The sequence below is a fragment of the Haliotis asinina genome, chromosome 10, assembly GCF_037392515.1.
Source record: "Haliotis asinina isolate JCU_RB_2024 chromosome 10, JCU_Hal_asi_v2, whole genome shotgun sequence".
NCBI classification, from domain to species: domain Eukaryota; kingdom Metazoa; phylum Mollusca; class Gastropoda; order Lepetellida; family Haliotidae; genus Haliotis; species Haliotis asinina.
Window position 1 is genome coordinate 56,276,128 of NC_090289.1, and position 17,353 is coordinate 56,293,480.

A 17,353-nucleotide genomic window follows, 5' to 3' on the forward strand; every position below is an offset into this window, starting at 1 on the left:
CGTCAGCTTGGAAACACTGCTAAACACTTACACTATACTTTTGATCTTGAAAATCACACAAACAACAACAACAGGGTAATGGACGACCGCAGAGAGTAATTACCTCCCTTCTCTACACATTGTGCAAGTTCTATTTTGTGTATTGGAAATATTAGCCCTGTCAATTCAGGGCGTAAGAAATTAGTCATTAGACTCATTGTGATGTTCCTCTCCACGGAAATCTTTAGTAAAAGGCGAAAGATTTATCCGAATGGATGAAGAGAAACCAGAGTTAACGTTACAGGCTCCTGTCTTCCCCTACTGAAAATATTTCATCACAACATGTAGGTGTCAGGACATGACTTGTAGCATTTAAATCAACTATTTGGCATTATTGTTTCTTTGATATAGAAAGGGTATCGACACAACCCTTCAATTGATATGATAAGGAGATTGAAGTTGAAAAGGGCTACATGCCGCTGTAGCTTGTCAAATAAATACGGACTTTGCGACTCCCGTGCCCGAGGCAGCCATTTTGAACGTTGGTTCGTCGTCATGTATAGTTCGTTATTGTGGTCGACCTCAACATAATATTCAAACCTCCCATTTTCATGCACACGCATTGCAAAGACATCGCTGACGTGGATGACGGCGTCAGCTTGGAAACACTGCTAAACACTTACACTATACTTTTGATCTTGAAAATCACACAAACAACAACAACAGGGTAATGGACGACCGCAGAGAGTAATTACCTCCCTTCTCTACACATTGTGCAAGTTCTATTTTGTGTATTGGAAATATTAACCCTGTCAATTCAGGGCGTAAGAAATTAGTCATTAGACTCATTGTGATGTTCCTCTCCACGGAAATCTTTAGTAAAAGGCGAAAGATTTATCCGAATGGATGAAGAGAAACCAGAGTTAACGTTACAGGCTCCTGTCTTCCCCTACTGAAAATATTTCATCACAACATGTAGGTGTCAGGACATGACTTGTAGCATTTAAATCAACTATTTGGCATTATTGTTTCTTTGATATAGAAAGGGTATCGACACAACCCTTCAATTGATATGATAAGGAGATTGAAGTTGAAAAGGGCTACATGCCGCTGTAGCTTGTCAAATAAATACGGACTTTGCGACTCCCGTGCCCGAGGCAGCCATTTTGAACGTTGGTTCGTCGTCATGTATAGTTCGTTATTGTGGTCGACCTCAACATAATATTCAAACCTCCCATTTTCATGCACACGCATTGCAAAGACATCGCTGACGTGGATGACGGCGTCAGCTTGGAAACACTGCTAAACACTTACACTATACTTTTGATCTTGAAAATCACACAAACAACAACAACAGGGTAATGGACGACCGCAGAGAGTAATTACCTCCCTTCTCTACACATTGTGCAAGTTCTATTTTGTGTATTGGAAATATTAACCCTGTCAATTCAGGGCGTAAGAAATTAGTCATTAGACTCATTGTGATGTTCCTCTCCACGGAAATCTTTAGTAAAAGGCGAAAGATTTATCCGAATGGATGAAGAGAAACCAGAGTTAACGTTACAGGCTCCTGTCTTCCCCTACTGAAAATATTTCATCACAACATGTAGGTGTCAGGACATGACTTGTAGCATTTAAATCAACTATTTGGCATTATTGTTTCTTTGATATAGAAAGGGTATCGACACAACCCTTCAATTGATATGATAAGGAGATTGAAGTTGAAAAGGGCTACATGCCGCTGTAGCTTGTCAAATAAATACGGACTTTGCGACTCCCGTGCCCGAGGCAGCCATTTTGAACGTTGGTTCGTCGTCATGTATAGTTCGTTATTGTGGTCGACCTCAACATAATATTCAAACCTCCCATTTTCATGCACACGCATTGCAAAGACATCGCTGACGTGGATGACGGCGTCAGCTTGGAAACACTGCTAAACACTTACACTATACTTTTGATCTTGAAAATCACACAAACAACAACAACAGGGTAATGGACGACCGCAGAGAGTAATTACCTCCCTTCTCTACACATTGTGCAAGTTCTATTTTGTGTATTGGAAATATTAACCCTGTCAATTCAGGGCGTAAGAAATTAGTCATTAGACTCATTGTGATGTTCCTCTCCACGGAAATCTTTAGTAAAAGGCGAAAGATTTATCCGAATGGATGAAGAGAAACCAGAGTTAACGTTACAGGCTCCTGTCTTCCCCTACTGAAAATATTTCATCACAACATGTAGGTGTCAGGACATGACTTGTAGCATTTAAATCAACTATTTGGCATTATTGTTTCTTTGATATAGAAAGGGTATCGACACAACCCTTCAATTGATATGATAAGGAGATTGAAGTTGAAAAGGGCTACATGCCGCTGTAGCTTGTCAAATAAATACGGACTTTGCGACTCCCGTGCCCGAGGCAGCCATTTTGAACGTTGGTTCGTCGTCATGTATAGTTCGTTATTGTGGTCGACCTCAACATAATATTCAAACCTCCCATTTTCATGCACACGCATTGCAAAGACATCGCTGACGTGGATGACGGCGTCAGCTTGGAAACACTGCTAAACACTTACACTATACTTTTGATCTTGAAAATCACACAAAGAACGACAACAACAGGGTAATGGACGACCGCAGAGAGTAATTACCTCCCTTCTCTACACATTGTGCAAGTTCTATTTTGCGTATTGGAAATATTAACCCTGTCAATTCAGGGCGTAAGAAATTAGTCATTAGACTCATTGTGATGTTCCTCTCCACGGAAATCTTTAGTAAAAGGCGAAAGATTTATCCGAATGGATGAAGAGAAACCAGAGTTAACGTTACAGGCTCCTGTCTTCCCCTACTGAAAATATTTCATCACAACATGTAGGTGTCAGGACATGACTTGTAGCATTTAAATCAACTATTTGGCATTATTGTTTCTTTGATATAGAAAGGGTATCGACACAACCCTTCAATTGATATGATAAGGAGATTGAAGTTGAAAAGGGCTACATGCCGCTGTAGCTTGTCAAATAAATACGGACTTTGCGACTCCCGTGCCCGAGGCAGCCATTTTGAACGTTGGTTCGTCGTCATGTATAGTTCGTTATTGTGGTCGACCTCAACATAATATTCAAACCTCCCATTTTCATGCACACGCATTGCAAAGACATCGCTGACGTGGATGACGGCGTCAGCTTGGAAACACTGCTAAACACTTACACTATACTTTTGATCTTGAAAATCACACAAACAACAACAACAGGGTAATGGACGACCGAAGAGAGTAATTACCTCCCTTCTCTACACATTGTGCAAGTTCTATTTTGTGTATTGGAAATATTAACCCTGTCAATTCAGGGCGTAAGAAATTAGTCATTAGACTCATTGTGATGTTCCTCTCCACGGAAATCTTTAGTAAAAGGCGAAAGATTTATCCGAATGGATGAAGAGAAACCAGAGTTAACGTTACAGGCTCCTGTCTTCCCCTACTGAAAATATTTCATCACAACATGTAGGTGTCAGGACATGACTTGTAGCATTTAAATCAACTATTTGGCATTATTGTTTCTTTGATATAGAAAGGGTATCGACACAACCCTTCAATTGATATGATAAGGAGATTGAAGTTGAAAAGGGCTACATGCCGCTGTAGCTTGTCAAATAAATACGGACTTTGCGACTCCCGTGCCCGAGGCAGCCATTTTGAACGTTGGTTCGTCGTCATGTATAGTTCGTTATTGTGGTCGACCTCAACATAATATTCAAACCTCCCATTTTCATGCACACGCATTGCAAAGACATCGCTGACGTGGATGACGGCGTCAGCTTGGAAACACTGCTAAACACTTACACTATACTTTTGATCTTGAAAATCACACAAACAACAACAACAGGGTAATGGACGACCGCAGAGAGTAATTACCTCCCTTCTCTACACATTGTGCAAGTTCTATTTTGTGTATTGGAAATATTAACCCTGTCAATTCAGGGCGTAAGAAATTAGTCATTAGACTCATTGTGATGTTCCTCTCCACGGAAATCTTTAGTAAAAGGCGAAAGATTTATCCGAATGGATGAAGAGAAACCAGAGTTAACGTTACAGGCTCCTGTCTTCCCCTACTGAAAATATTTCATCACAACATGTAGGTGTCAGGACATGACTTGTAGCATTTAAATCAACTATTTGGCATTATTGTTTCTTTGATATAGAAAGGGTATCGACACAACCCTTCAATTGATATGATAAGGAGATTGAAGTTGAAAAGGGCTACATGCCGCTGTAGCTTGTCAAATAAATACGGACTTTGCGACTCCCGTGCCCGAGGCAGCCATTTTGAACGTTGGTTCGTCGTCATGTATAGTTCGTTATTGTGGTCGACCTCAACATAATATTCAAACCTCCCATTTTCATGCACACGCATTGCAAAGACATCGCTGACGTGGATGACGGCGTCAGCTTGGAAACACTGCTAAACACTTACACTATACTTTTGATCTTGAAAATCACACAAACAACAACAACAGGGTAATGGACGACCGAAGAGAGTAATTACCTCCCTTCTCTACACATTGTGCAAGTTCTATTTTGTGTATTGGAAATATTAACCCTGTCAATTCAGGGCGTAAGAAATTAGTCATTAGACTCATTGTGATGTTCCTCTCCACGGAAATCTTTAGTAAAAGGCGAAAGATTTATCCGAATGGATGAAGAGAAACCAGAGTTAACGTTACAGGCTCCTGTCTTCCCCTACTGAAAATATTTCATCACAACATGTAGGTGTCAGGACATGACTTGTAGCATTTAAATCAACTATTTGGCATTATTGTTTCTTTGATATAGAAAGGGTATCGACACAACCCTTCAATTGATATGATAAGGAGATTGAAGTTGAAAAAGGCTACATGCCGCTGTAGCTTGTCAAATAAATACGGACTTTGAGACTCCCGTGCCCGAGGCAGCCATTTTGAACGTTGGTTCGTCGTCATGTATAGTTCGTTATTGTGGTCGACCTCAACATAATATTCAAACCTCCCATTTTCATGCACACGCATTGCAAAGACATCGCTGACGTGGATGACGGCGTCAGCTTGGAAACACTGCTAAACACTTACACTATACTTTTGATCTTGAAAATCACACAAACAACAACAACAGGGTAATGGACGACCGCAGAGAGTAATTACCTCCCTTCTCTACACATTGTGCAAGTTCTATTTTGTGTATTGGAAATATTAGCCCTGTCAATTCAGGGCGTAAGAAATTAGTCATTAGACTCATTGTGATGTTCCTCTCCACGGAAATCTTTAGTAAAAGGCGAAAGATTTATCCGAATGGATGAAGAGAAACCAGAGTTAACGTTACAGGCTCCTGTCTTCCCCTACTGAAAATATTTCATCACAACATGTAGGTGTCAGGACATGACTTGTAGCATTTAAATCAACTATTTGGCATTATTGTTTCTTTGATATAGAAAGGGTATCGACACAACCCTTCAATTGATATGATAAGGAGATTGAAGTTGAAAAGGGCTACATGCCGCTGTAGCTTGTCAAATAAATACGGACTTTGCGACTCCCGTGCCCGAGGCAGCCATTTTGAACGTTGGTTCGTCGTCATGTATAGTTCGTTATTGTGGTCGACCTCAACATAATATTCAAACCTCCCATTTTCATGCACACGCATTGCAAAGACATCGCTGACGTGGATGACGGCGTCAGCTTGGAAACACTGCTAAACACTTACACTATACTTTTGATCTTGAAAATCACACAAACAACAACAACAGGGTAATGGACGACCGCAGAGAGTAATTACCTCCCTTCTCTACACATTGTGCAAGTTCTATTTTGTGTATTGGAAATATTAACCCTGTCAATTCAGGGCGTAAGAAATTAGTCATTAGACTCATTGTGATGTTCCTCTCCACGGAAATCTTTAGTAAAAGGCGAAAGATTTATCCGAATGGATGAAGAGAAACCAGAGTTAACGTTACAGGCTCCTGTCTTCCCCTACTGAAAATATTTCATCACAACATGTAGGTGTCAGGACATGACTTGTAGCATTTAAATCAACTATTTGGCATTATTGTTTCTTTGATATAGAAAGGGTATCGACACAACCCTTCAATTGATATGATAAGGAGATTGAAGTTGAAAAGGGCTACATGCCGCTGTAGCTTGTCAAATAAATACGGACTTTGCGACTCCCGTGCCCGAGGCAGCCATTTTGAACGTTGGTTCGTCGTCATGTATAGTTCGTTATTGTGGTCGACCTCAACATAATATTCAAACCTCCCATTTTCATGCACACGCATTGCAAAGACATCGCTGACGTGGATGACGGCGTCAGCTTGGAAACACTGCTAAACACTTACACTATACTTTTGATCTTGAAAATCACACAAACAACAACAACAGGGTAATGGACGACCGCAGAGAGTAATTACCTCCCTTCTCTACACATTGTGCAAGTTCTATTTTGTGTATTGGAAATATTAACCCTGTCAATTCAGGGCGTAAGAAATTAGTCATTAGACTCATTGTGATGTTCCTCTCCACGGAAATCTTTAGTAAAAGGCGAAAGATTTATCCGAATGGATGAAGAGAAACCAGAGTTAACGTTACAGGCTCCTGTCTTCCCCTACTGAAAATATTTCATCACAACATGTAGGTGTCAGGACATGACTTGTAGCATTTAAATCAACTATTTGGCATTATTGTTTCTTTGATATAGAAAGGGTATCGACACAACCCTTCAATTGATATGATAAGGAGATTGAAGTTGAAAAGGGCTACATGCCGCTGTAGCTTGTCAAATAAATACGGACTTTGCGACTCCCGTGCCCGAGGCAGCCATTTTGAACGTTGGTTCGTCGTCATGTATAGTTCGTTATTGTGGTCGACCTCAACATAATATTCAAACCTCCCATTTTCATGCACACGCATTGCAAAGACATCGCTGACGTGGATGACGGCGTCAGCTTGGAAACACTGCTAAACACTTACACTATACTTTTGATCTTGAAAATCACACAAACAACAACAACAGGGTAATGGACGACCGCAGAGAGTAATTACCTCCCTTCTCTACACATTGTGCAAGTTCTATTTTGTGTATTGGAAATATTAACCCTGTCAATTCAGGGCGTAAGAAATTAGTCATTAGACTCATTGTGATGTTCCTCTCCACGGAAATCTTTAGTAAAAGGCGAAAGATTTATCCGAATGGATGAAGAGAAACCAGAGTTAACGTTACAGGCTCCTGTCTTCCCCTACTGAAAATATTTCATCACAACATGTAGGTGTCAGGACATGACTTGTAGCATTTAAATCAACTATTTGGCATTATTGTTTCTTTGATATAGAAAGGGTATCGACACAACCCTTCAATTGATATGATAAGGAGATTGAAGTTGAAAAGGGCTACATGCCGCTGTAGCTTGTCAAATAAATACGGACTTTGCGACTCCCGTGCCCGAGGCAGCCATTTTGAACGTTGGTTCGTCGTCATGTATAGTTCGTTATTGTGGTCGACCTCAACATAATATTCAAACCTCCCATTTTCATGCACACGCATTGCAAAGACATCGCTGACGTGGATGACGGCGTCAGCTTGGAAACACTGCTAAACACTTACACTATACTTTTGATCTTGAAAATCACACAAACAACAACAACAGGGTAATGGACGACCGCAGAGAGTAATTACCTCCCTTCTCTACACATTGTGCAAGTTCTATTTTGCGTATTGGAAATATTAACCCTGTCAATTCAGGGCGTAAGAAATTAGTCATTAGACTCATTGTGATGTTCCTCTCCACGGAAATCTTTAGTAAAAGGCGAAAGATTTATCCGAATGGATGAAGAGAAACCAGAGTTAACGTTACAGGCTCCTGTCTTCCCCTACTGAAAATATTTCATCACAACATGTAGGTGTCAGGACATGACTTGTAGCATTTAAATCAACTATTTGGCATTATTGTTTCTTTGATATAGAAAGGGTATCGACACAACCCTTCAATTGATATGATAAGGAGATTGAAGTTGAAAAGGGCTACATGCCGCTGTAGCTTGTCAAATAAATACGGACTTTGCGACTCCCGTGCCCGAGGCAGCCATTTTGAACGTTGGTTCGTCGTCATGTATAGTTCGTTATTGTGGTCGACCTCAACATAATATTCAAACCTCCCATTTTCATGCACACGCATTGCAAAGACATCGCTGACGTGGATGACGGCGTCAGCTTGGAAACACTGCTAAACACTTACACTATACTTTTGATCTTGAAAATCACACAAACAACAACAACAGGGTAATGGACGACCGCAGAGAGTAATTACCTCCCTTCTCTACACATTGTGCAAGTTCTATTTTGTGTATTGGAAATATTAGCCCTGTCAATTCAGGGCGTAAGAAATTAGTCATTAGACTCATTGTGATGTTCCTCTCCACGGAAATCTTTAGTAAAAGGCGAAAGATTTATCCGAATGGATGAAGAGAAACCAGAGTTAACGTTACAGGCTCCTGTCTTCCCCTACTGAAAATATTTCATCACAACATGTAGGTGTCAGGACATGACTTGTAGCATTTAAATCAACTATTTGGCATTATTGTTTCTTTGATATAGAAAGGGTATCGACACAACCCTTCAATTGATATGATAAGGAGATTGAAGTTGAAAAGGGCTACATGCCGCTGTAGCTTGTCAAATAAATACGGACTTTGCGACTCCCGTGCCCGAGGCAGCCATTTTGAACGTTGGTTCGTCGTCATGTATAGTTCGTTATTGTGGTCGACCTCAACATAATATTCAAACCTCCCATTTTCATGCACACGCATTGCAAAGACATCGCTGACGTGGATGACGGCGTCAGCTTGGAAACACTGCTAAACACTTACACTATACTTTTGATCTTGAAAATCACACAAACAACAACAACAGGGTAATGGACGACCGCAGAGAGTAATTACCTCCCTTCTCTACACATTGTGCAAGTTCTATTTTGTGTATTGGAAATATTAGCCCTGTCAATTCAGGGCGTAAGAAATTAGTCATTAGACTCATTGTGATGTTCCTCTCCACGGAAATCTTTAGTAAAAGGCGAAAGATTTATCCGAATGGATGAAGAGAAACCAGAGTTAACGTTACAGGCTCCTGTCTTCCCCTACTGAAAATATTTCATCACAACATGTAGGTGTCAGGACATGACTTGTAGCATTTAAATCAACTATTTGGCATTATTGTTTCTTTGATATAGAAAGGGTATCGACACAACCCTTCAATTGATATGATAAGGAGATTGAAGTTGAAAAGGGCTACATGCCGCTGTAGCTTGTCAAATAAATACGGACTTTGCGACTCCCGTGCCCGAGGCAGCCATTTTGAACGTTGGTTCGTCGTCATGTATAGTTCGTTATTGTGGTCGACCTCAACATAATATTCAAACCTCCCATTTTCATGCACACGCATTGCAAAGACATCGCTGACGTGGATGACGGCGTCAGCTTGGAAACACTGCTAAACACTTACACTATACTTTTGATCTTGAAAATCACACAAACAACAACAACAGGGTAATGGACGACCGAAGAGAGTAATTACCTCCCTTCTCTACACATTGTGCAAGTTCTATTTTGTGTATTGGAAATATTAACCCTGTCAATTCAGGGCGTAAGAAATTAGTCATTAGACTCATTGTGATGTTCCTCTCCACGGAAATCTTTAGTAAAAGGCGAAAGATTTATCCGAATGGATGAAGAGAAACCAGAGTTAACGTTACAGGCTCCTGTCTTCCCCTACTGAAAATATTTCATCACAACATGTAGGTGTCAGGACATGACTTGTAGCATTTAAATCAACTATTTGGCATTATTGTTTCTTTGATATAGAAAGGGTATCGACACAACCCTTCAATTGATATGATAAGGAGATTGAAGTTGAAAAGGGCTACATGCCGCTGTAGCTTGTCAAATAAATACGGACTTTGCGACTCCCGTGCCCGAGGCAGCCATTTTGAACGTTGGTTCGTCGTCATGTATAGTTCGTTATTGTGGTCGACCTCAACATAATATTCAAACCTCCCATTTTCATGCACACGCATTGCAAAGACATCGCTGACGTGGATGACGGCGTCAGCTTGGAAACACTGCTAAACACTTACACTATACTTTTGATCTTGAAAATCACACAAACAACAACAACAACAGGGTAATGGACGACCGCAGAGAGTAATTACCTCCCTTCTCTACACATTGTGCAGGTTCTATTTTGTGTATTGGAAATATTAACCCTGTCAATTCAGGGCGTAAGAAATTAGTCATTAGACTCATTGTGATGTTCCTCTCCACGGAAATCTTTAGTAAAAGGCGAAAGATTTATCCGAATGGATGAAGAGAAACCAGAGTTAACGTTACAGGCTCCTGTCTTCCCCTACTGAAAATATTTCATCACAACATGTAGGTGTCAGGACATGACTTGTAGCATTTAAATCAACTATTTGGCATTATTGTTTCTTTGATATAGAAAGGGTATCGACACAACCCTTCAATTGATATGATAAGGAGATTGAAGTTGAAAAGGGCTACATGCCGCTGTAGCTTGTCAAATAAATACGGACTTTGCGACTCCCGTGCCCGAGGCAGCCATTTTGAACGTTGGTTCGTCGTCATGTATAGTTCGTTATTGTGGTCGACCTCAACATAATATTCAAACCTCCCATTTTCATGCACACGCATTGCAAAGACATCGCTGACGTGGATGACGGCGTCAGCTTGGAAACACTGCTAAACACTTACACTATACTTTTGATCTTGAAAATCACACAAACAACAACAACAGGGTAATGGACGACCGCAGAGAGTAATTACCTCCCTTCTCTACACATTGTGCAAGTTCTATTTTGTGTATTGGAAATATTAGCCCTGTCAATTCAGGGCGTAAGAAATTAGTCATTAGACTCATTGTGATGTTCCTCTCCACGGAAATCTTTAGTAAAAGGCGAAAGATTTATCCGAATGGATGAAGAGAAACCAGAGTTAACGTTACAGGCTCCTGTCTTCCCCTACTGAAAATATTTCATCACAACATGTAGGTGTCAGGACATGACTTGTAGCATTTAAATCAACTATTTGGCATTATTGTTTCTTTGATATAGAAAGGGTATCGACACAACCCTTCAATTGATATGATAAGGAGATTGAAGTTGAAAAGGGCTACATGCCGCTGTAGCTTGTCAAATAAATACGGACTTTGCGACTCCCGTGCCCGAGGCAGCCATTTTGAACGTTGGTTCGTCGTCATGTATAGTTCGTTATTGTGGTGGACCTCAACATAATATTCAAACCTCCCATTTTCATGCACACGCATTGCAAAGACATCGCTGACGTGGATGACGGCGTCAGCTTGGAAACACTGCTAAACACTTACACTATACTTTTGATCTTGAAAATCACACAAACAACAACAACAGGGTAATGGACGACCGCAGAGAGTAATTACCTCCCTTCTCTACACATTGTGCAAGTTCTATTTTGTGTATTGGAAATATTAACCCTGTCAATTCAGGGCGTAAGAAATTAGTCATTAGACTCATTGTGATGTTCCTCTCCACGGAAATCTTTAGTAAAAGGCGAAAGATTTATCCGAATGGATGAAGAGAAACCAGAGTTAACGTTACAGGCTCCTGTCTTCCCCTACTGAAAATATTTCATCACAACATGTAGGTGTCAGGACATGACTTGTAGCATTTAAATCAACTATTTGGCATTATTGTTTCTTTGATATAGAAAGGGTATCGACACAACCCTTCAATTGATATGATAAGGAGATTGAAGTTGAAAAGGGCTACATGCCGCTGTAGCTTGTCAAATAAATACGGACTTTGCGACTCCCGTGCCCGAGGCAGCCATTTTGAACGTTGGTTCGTCGTCATGTATAGTTCGTTATTGTGGTCGACCTCAACATAATATTCAAACCTCCCATTTTCATGCACACGCATTGCAAAGACATCGCTGACGTGGATGACGGCGTCAGCTTGGAAACACTGCTAAACACTTACACTATACTTTTGATCTTGAAAATCACACAAACAACAACAACAGGGTAATGGACGACCGCAGAGAGTAATTACCTCCCTTCTCTACACATTGTGCAAGTTCTATTTTGTGTATTGGAAATATTAGCCCTGTCAATTCAGGGCGTAAGAAATTAGTCATTAGACTCATTGTGATGTTCCTCTCCACGGAAATCTTTAGTAAAAGGCGAAAGATTTATCCGAATGGATGAAGAGAAACCAGAGTTAACGTTACAGGCTCCTGTCTTCCCCTACTGAAAATATTTCATCACAACATGTAGGTGTCAGGACATGACTTGTAGCATTTAAATCAACTATTTGGCATTATTGTTTCTTTGATATAGAAAGGGTATCGACACAACCCTTCAATTGATATGATAAGGAGATTGAAGTTGAAAAGGGCTACATGCCGCTGTAGCTTGTCAAATAAATACGGACTTTGCGACTCCCGTGCCCGAGGCAGCCATTTTGAACGTTGGTTCGTCGTCATGTATAGTTCGTTATTGTGGTCGACCTCAACATAATATTCAAACCTCCCATTTTCATGCACACGCATTGCAAAGACATCGCTGACGTGGATGACGGCGTCAGCTTGGAAACACTGCTAAACACTTACACTATACTTTTGATCTTGAAAATCACACAAACAACAACAACAGGGTAATGGACGACCGAAGAGAGTAATTACCTCCCTTCTCTACACATTGTGCAAGTTCTATTTTGTGTATTGGAAATATTAACCCTGTCAATTCAGGGCGTAAGAAATTAGTCATTAGACTCATTGTGATGTTCCTCTCCACGGAAATCTTTAGTAAAAGGCGAAAGATTTATCCGAATGGATGAAGAGAAACCAGAGTTAACGTTACAGGCTCCTGTCTTCCCCTACTGAAAATATTTCATCACAACATGTAGGTGTCAGGACATGACTTGTAGCATTTAAATCAACTATTTGGCATTATTGTTTCTTTGATATAGAAAGGGTATCGACACAACCCTTCAATTGATATGATAAGGAGATTGAAGTTGAAAAGGGCTACATGCCGCTGTAGCTTGTCAAATAAATACGGACTTTGCGACTCCCGTGCCCGAGGCAGCCATTTTGAACGTTGGTTCGTCGTCATGTATAGTTCGTTATTGTGGTCGACCTCAACATAATATTCAAACCTCCCATTTTCATGCACACGCATTGCAAAGACATCGCTGACGTGGATGACGGCGTCAGCTTGGAAACACTGCTAAACACTTACACTATACTTTTGATCTTGAAAATCACACAAACAACAACAACAACAGGGTAATGGACGACCGCAGAGAGTAATTACCTCCCTTCTCTACACATTGTGCAAGTTCTATTTTGTGTATTGGAAATATTAACCCTGTCAATTCAGGGCGTAAGAAATTAGTCATTAGACTCATTGTGATGTTCCTCTCCACGGAAATCTTTAGTAAAAGGCGAAAGATTTATCCGAATGGATGAAGAGAAACCAGAGTTAACGTTACAGGCTCCTGTCTTCCCCTACTGAAAATATTTCATCACAACATGTAGGTGTCAGGACATGACTTGTAGCATTTAAATCAACTATTTGGCATTATTGTTTCTTTGATATAGAAAGGGTATCGACACAACCCTTCAATTGATATGATAAGGAGATTGAAGTTGAAAAGGGCTACATGCCGCTGTAGCTTGTCAAATAAATACGGACTTTGCGACTCCCGTGCCCGAGGCAGCCATTTTGAACGTTGGTTCGTCGTCATGTATAGTTCGTTATTGTGGTCGACCTCAACATAATATTCAAACCTCCCATTTTCATGCACACGCATTGCAAAGACATCGCTGACGTGGATGACGGCGTCAGCTTGGAAACACTGCTAAACACTTACACTATACTTTTGATCTTGAAAATCACACAAACAACAACAACAGGGTAATGGACGACCGCAGAGAGTAATTACCTCCCTTCTCTACACATTGTGCAAGTTCTATTTTGTGTATTGGAAATATTAGCCCTGTCAATTCAGGGCGTAAGAAATTAGTCATTAGACTCATTGTGATGTTCCTCTCCACGGAAATCTTTAGTAAAAGGCGAAAGATTTATCCGAATGGATGAAGAGAAACCAGAGTTAACGTTACAGGCTCCTGTCTTCCCCTACTGAAAATATTTCATCACAACATGTAGGTGTCAGGACATGACTTGTAGCATTTAAATCAACTATTTGGCATTATTGTTTCTTTGATATAGAAAGGGTATCGACACAACCCTTCAATTGATATGATAAGGAGATTGAAGTTGAAAAGGGCTACATGCCGCTGTAGCTTGTCAAATAAATACGGACTTTGCGACTCCCGTGCCCGAGGCAGCCATTTTGAACGTTGGTTCGTCGTCATGTATAGTTCGTTATTGTGGTCGACCTCAACATAATATTCAAACCTCCCATTTTCATGCACACGCATTGCAAAGACATCGCTGACGTGGATGACGGCGTCAGCTTGGAAACACTGCTAAACACTTACACTATACTTTTGATCTTGAAAATCACACAAACAACAACAACAGGGTAATGGACGACCGCAGAGAGTAATTACCTCCCTTCTCTACACATTGTGCAAGTTCTATTTTGTGTATTGGAAATATTAACCCTGTCAATTCAGGGCGTAAGAAATTAGTCATTAGACTCATTGTGATGTTCCTCTCCACGGAAATCTTTAGTAAAAGGCGAAAGATTTATCCGAATGGATGAAGAGAAACCAGAGTTAACGTTACAGGCTCCTGTCTTCCCCTACTGAAAATATTTCATCACAACATGTAGGTGTCAGGACATGACTTGTAGCATTTAAATCAACTATTTGGCATTATTGTTTCTTTGATATAGAAAGGGTATCGACACAACCCTTCAATTGATATGATAAGGAGATTGAAGTTGAAAAGGGCTACATGCCGCTGTAGCTTGTCAAATAAATACGGACTTTGCGACTCCCGTGCCCGAGGCAGCCATTTTGAACGTTGGTTCGTCGTCATGTATAGTTCGTTATTGTGGTCGACCTCAACATAATATTCAAACCTCCCATTTTCATGCACACGCATTGCAAAGACATCGCTGACGTGGATGACGGCGTCAGCTTGGAAACACTGCTAAACACTTACACTATACTTTTGATCTTGAAAATCACACAAACAACAACAACAGGGTAATGGACGACCGCAGAGAGTAATTACCTCCCTTCTCTACACATTGTGCAAGTTCTATTTTGTGTATTGGAAATATTAACCCTGTCAATTCAGGGCGTAAGAAATTAGTCATTAGACTCATTGTGATGTTCCTCTCCACGGAAATCTTTAGTAAAAGGCGAAAGATTTATCCGAATGGATGAAGAGAAACCAGAGTTAACGTTACAGGCTCCTGTCTTCCCCTACTGAAAATATTTCATCACAACATGTAGGTGTCAGGACATGACTTGTAGCATTTAAATCAACTATTTGGCATTATTGTTTCTTTGATATAGAAAGGGTATCGACACAACCCTTCAATTGATATGATAAGGAGATTGAAGTTGAAAAGGGCTACATGCCGCTGTAGCTTGTCAAATAAATACGGACTTTGCGACTCCCGTGCCCGAGGCAGCCATTTTGAACGTTGGTTCGTCGTCATGTATAGTTCGTTATTGTGGTCGACCTCAACATAATATTCAAACCTCCCATTTTCATGCACACGCATTGCAAAGACATCGCTGACGTGGATGACGGCGTCAGCTTGGAAACACTGCTAAACACTTACACTATACTTTTGATCTTGAAAATCACACAAACAACAACAACAGGGTAATGGACGACCGCAGAGAGTAATTACCTCCCTTCTCTACACATTGTGCAAGTTCTATTTTGTGTATTGGAAATATTAGCCCTGTCAATTCAGGGCGTAAGAAATTAGTCATTAGACTCATTGTGATGTTCCTCTCCACGGAAATCTTTAGTAAAAGGCGAAAGATTTATCCGAATGGATGAAGAGAAACCAGAGTTAACGATACAGGCTCCTGTCTTCCCCTACTGAAAATATTTCATCACAACATGTAGGTGTCAGGACATGACTTGTAGCATTTAAATCAACTATTTGGCATTATTGTTTCTTTGATATAGAAAGGGTATCGACACAACCCTTCAATTGATATGATAAGGAGATTGAAGTTGAAAAGGGCTACATGCCGCTGTAGCTTGTCAAATAAATACGGACTTTGCGACTCCCGTGCCCGAGGCAGCCATTTTGAACGTTGGTTCGTCGTCATGTATAGTTCGTTATTGTGGTCGACCTCAACATAATATTCAAACCTCCCATTTTCATGCACACGCATTGCAAAGACATCGCTGACGTGGATGACGGCGTCAGCTTGGAAACACTGCTAAACACTTACACTATACTTTTGATCTTGAAAATCACACAAACAACAACAACAACAGGGTAATGGACGACCGCAGAGAGTAATTACCTCCCTTCTCTACACATTGTGCAAGTTCTATTTTGTGTATTGGAAATATTAACCCTGTCAATTCAGGGCGTAAGAAATTAGTCATTAGACTCATTGTGATGTTCCTCTCCACGGAAATCTTTAGTAAAAGGCGAAAGATTTATCCGAATGGATGAAGAGAAACCAGAGTTAACGTTACAGGCTCCTGTCTTCCCCTACTGAAAATATTTCATCACAACATGTAGGTGTCAGGACATGACTTGTAGCATTTAAATCAACTATTTGGCATTATTGTTTCTTTGATATAGAAAGGGTATCGACACAACCCTTCAATTGATATGATAAGGAGATTGAAGTTGAAAAGGGCTACATGCCGCTGTAGCTTGTCAAATAAATACGGACTTTGCGACTCCCGTGCCCGAGGCAGCCATTTTGAACGTTGGTTCGTCGTCATGTATAGTTCGTTATTGTGGTCGACCTCAACATAATATTCAAACCTCCCATTTTCATGCACACGCATTGCAAAGACATCGCTGACGTGGATGACGGCGTCAGCTTGGAAACACTGCTAAACACTTACACTATACTTTTGATCTTGAAAATCACACAAACAACAACAACAGGGTAATGGACGACCGCAGAGAGTAATTACCTCCCTTCTCTACACATTGTGCAAGTTCTATTTTGTGTATTGGAAATATTAACCCTGTCAATTCAGGGCGTAAGAAATTAGTCATTAGACTCATTGTGATGTTCCTCTCCACGGAAATCTTTAGTAAAAGGCGAAAGATTTATCCGAATGGATGAAGAGAAACCAGAGTTAACGTTACAGGCTCCTGTCTTCCCCTACTGA

The 17,353-nt window shown here is 40.6% G+C and overlaps 28 non-coding genes across 28 annotated transcripts; all 28 read right to left on the minus strand.

Annotated features, from left to right (window-relative positions):
• Positions 1 to 153: 153 nt before the first annotated feature.
• On the minus strand, positions 154 to 274 carry LOC137254856 (U5 spliceosomal RNA). Its single transcript, XR_010954218.1, has one exon. It is a non-coding gene; the product is annotated as a U5 spliceosomal RNA (small nuclear RNA).
• Positions 275 to 784: 510 nt separating this feature from the next.
• LOC137254877 (U5 spliceosomal RNA) lies at positions 785 to 905 on the minus strand. The gene has a single exon (XR_010954238.1). It is a non-coding gene; the product is annotated as a U5 spliceosomal RNA (small nuclear RNA).
• Positions 906 to 1,415: 510 nt separating this feature from the next.
• LOC137254878 (U5 spliceosomal RNA) lies at positions 1,416 to 1,536 on the minus strand. Its single transcript, XR_010954239.1, has one exon. It is a non-coding gene; the product is annotated as a U5 spliceosomal RNA (small nuclear RNA).
• Positions 1,537 to 2,046: 510 nt separating this feature from the next.
• On the minus strand, positions 2,047 to 2,167 carry LOC137254880 (U5 spliceosomal RNA). The gene has a single exon (XR_010954241.1). It is a non-coding gene; the product is annotated as a U5 spliceosomal RNA (small nuclear RNA).
• Positions 2,168 to 2,680: 513 nt separating this feature from the next.
• Positions 2,681 to 2,801, minus strand: LOC137254881 (U5 spliceosomal RNA). Its single transcript, XR_010954242.1, has one exon. It is a non-coding gene; the product is annotated as a U5 spliceosomal RNA (small nuclear RNA).
• Positions 2,802 to 3,311: 510 nt separating this feature from the next.
• On the minus strand, positions 3,312 to 3,432 carry LOC137254882 (U5 spliceosomal RNA). Its single transcript, XR_010954243.1, has one exon. It is a non-coding gene; the product is annotated as a U5 spliceosomal RNA (small nuclear RNA).
• Positions 3,433 to 3,942: 510 nt separating this feature from the next.
• LOC137254883 (U5 spliceosomal RNA) lies at positions 3,943 to 4,063 on the minus strand. The gene has a single exon (XR_010954244.1). It is a non-coding gene; the product is annotated as a U5 spliceosomal RNA (small nuclear RNA).
• A 510-nt stretch (positions 4,064 to 4,573) lies between these two features.
• Positions 4,574 to 4,694, minus strand: LOC137254884 (U5 spliceosomal RNA). Its single transcript, XR_010954245.1, has one exon. It is a non-coding gene; the product is annotated as a U5 spliceosomal RNA (small nuclear RNA).
• Positions 4,695 to 5,204: 510 nt separating this feature from the next.
• On the minus strand, positions 5,205 to 5,325 carry LOC137254868 (U5 spliceosomal RNA). Its single transcript, XR_010954229.1, has one exon. It is a non-coding gene; the product is annotated as a U5 spliceosomal RNA (small nuclear RNA).
• Positions 5,326 to 5,835: 510 nt separating this feature from the next.
• On the minus strand, positions 5,836 to 5,956 carry LOC137254885 (U5 spliceosomal RNA). The gene has a single exon (XR_010954246.1). It is a non-coding gene; the product is annotated as a U5 spliceosomal RNA (small nuclear RNA).
• A 510-nt stretch (positions 5,957 to 6,466) lies between these two features.
• Positions 6,467 to 6,587, minus strand: LOC137254886 (U5 spliceosomal RNA). Its single transcript, XR_010954247.1, has one exon. It is a non-coding gene; the product is annotated as a U5 spliceosomal RNA (small nuclear RNA).
• A 510-nt stretch (positions 6,588 to 7,097) lies between these two features.
• LOC137254887 (U5 spliceosomal RNA) lies at positions 7,098 to 7,218 on the minus strand. The gene has a single exon (XR_010954248.1). It is a non-coding gene; the product is annotated as a U5 spliceosomal RNA (small nuclear RNA).
• Positions 7,219 to 7,728: 510 nt separating this feature from the next.
• Positions 7,729 to 7,849, minus strand: LOC137254888 (U5 spliceosomal RNA). The gene has a single exon (XR_010954249.1). It is a non-coding gene; the product is annotated as a U5 spliceosomal RNA (small nuclear RNA).
• Positions 7,850 to 8,359: 510 nt separating this feature from the next.
• LOC137254879 (U5 spliceosomal RNA) lies at positions 8,360 to 8,480 on the minus strand. The gene has a single exon (XR_010954240.1). It is a non-coding gene; the product is annotated as a U5 spliceosomal RNA (small nuclear RNA).
• A 510-nt stretch (positions 8,481 to 8,990) lies between these two features.
• Positions 8,991 to 9,111, minus strand: LOC137254890 (U5 spliceosomal RNA). Its single transcript, XR_010954251.1, has one exon. It is a non-coding gene; the product is annotated as a U5 spliceosomal RNA (small nuclear RNA).
• A 510-nt stretch (positions 9,112 to 9,621) lies between these two features.
• On the minus strand, positions 9,622 to 9,742 carry LOC137254889 (U5 spliceosomal RNA). The gene has a single exon (XR_010954250.1). It is a non-coding gene; the product is annotated as a U5 spliceosomal RNA (small nuclear RNA).
• Positions 9,743 to 10,255: 513 nt separating this feature from the next.
• Positions 10,256 to 10,376, minus strand: LOC137254891 (U5 spliceosomal RNA). Its single transcript, XR_010954252.1, has one exon. It is a non-coding gene; the product is annotated as a U5 spliceosomal RNA (small nuclear RNA).
• Positions 10,377 to 10,886: 510 nt separating this feature from the next.
• LOC137254901 (U5 spliceosomal RNA) lies at positions 10,887 to 11,007 on the minus strand. The gene has a single exon (XR_010954262.1). It is a non-coding gene; the product is annotated as a U5 spliceosomal RNA (small nuclear RNA).
• A 510-nt stretch (positions 11,008 to 11,517) lies between these two features.
• Positions 11,518 to 11,638, minus strand: LOC137254892 (U5 spliceosomal RNA). The gene has a single exon (XR_010954253.1). It is a non-coding gene; the product is annotated as a U5 spliceosomal RNA (small nuclear RNA).
• A 510-nt stretch (positions 11,639 to 12,148) lies between these two features.
• Positions 12,149 to 12,269, minus strand: LOC137254913 (U5 spliceosomal RNA). Its single transcript, XR_010954273.1, has one exon. It is a non-coding gene; the product is annotated as a U5 spliceosomal RNA (small nuclear RNA).
• Positions 12,270 to 12,779: 510 nt separating this feature from the next.
• Positions 12,780 to 12,900, minus strand: LOC137254893 (U5 spliceosomal RNA). The gene has a single exon (XR_010954254.1). It is a non-coding gene; the product is annotated as a U5 spliceosomal RNA (small nuclear RNA).
• A 513-nt stretch (positions 12,901 to 13,413) lies between these two features.
• LOC137254894 (U5 spliceosomal RNA) lies at positions 13,414 to 13,534 on the minus strand. Its single transcript, XR_010954255.1, has one exon. It is a non-coding gene; the product is annotated as a U5 spliceosomal RNA (small nuclear RNA).
• Positions 13,535 to 14,044: 510 nt separating this feature from the next.
• Positions 14,045 to 14,165, minus strand: LOC137254925 (U5 spliceosomal RNA). Its single transcript, XR_010954285.1, has one exon. It is a non-coding gene; the product is annotated as a U5 spliceosomal RNA (small nuclear RNA).
• A 510-nt stretch (positions 14,166 to 14,675) lies between these two features.
• On the minus strand, positions 14,676 to 14,796 carry LOC137254895 (U5 spliceosomal RNA). Its single transcript, XR_010954256.1, has one exon. It is a non-coding gene; the product is annotated as a U5 spliceosomal RNA (small nuclear RNA).
• A 510-nt stretch (positions 14,797 to 15,306) lies between these two features.
• On the minus strand, positions 15,307 to 15,427 carry LOC137254896 (U5 spliceosomal RNA). The gene has a single exon (XR_010954257.1). It is a non-coding gene; the product is annotated as a U5 spliceosomal RNA (small nuclear RNA).
• A 510-nt stretch (positions 15,428 to 15,937) lies between these two features.
• On the minus strand, positions 15,938 to 16,058 carry LOC137254937 (U5 spliceosomal RNA). The gene has a single exon (XR_010954296.1). It is a non-coding gene; the product is annotated as a U5 spliceosomal RNA (small nuclear RNA).
• A 513-nt stretch (positions 16,059 to 16,571) lies between these two features.
• On the minus strand, positions 16,572 to 16,692 carry LOC137254897 (U5 spliceosomal RNA). The gene has a single exon (XR_010954258.1). It is a non-coding gene; the product is annotated as a U5 spliceosomal RNA (small nuclear RNA).
• Positions 16,693 to 17,202: 510 nt separating this feature from the next.
• Positions 17,203 to 17,323, minus strand: LOC137254898 (U5 spliceosomal RNA). The gene has a single exon (XR_010954259.1). It is a non-coding gene; the product is annotated as a U5 spliceosomal RNA (small nuclear RNA).
• Positions 17,324 to 17,353: the final 30 nt, after the last annotated feature.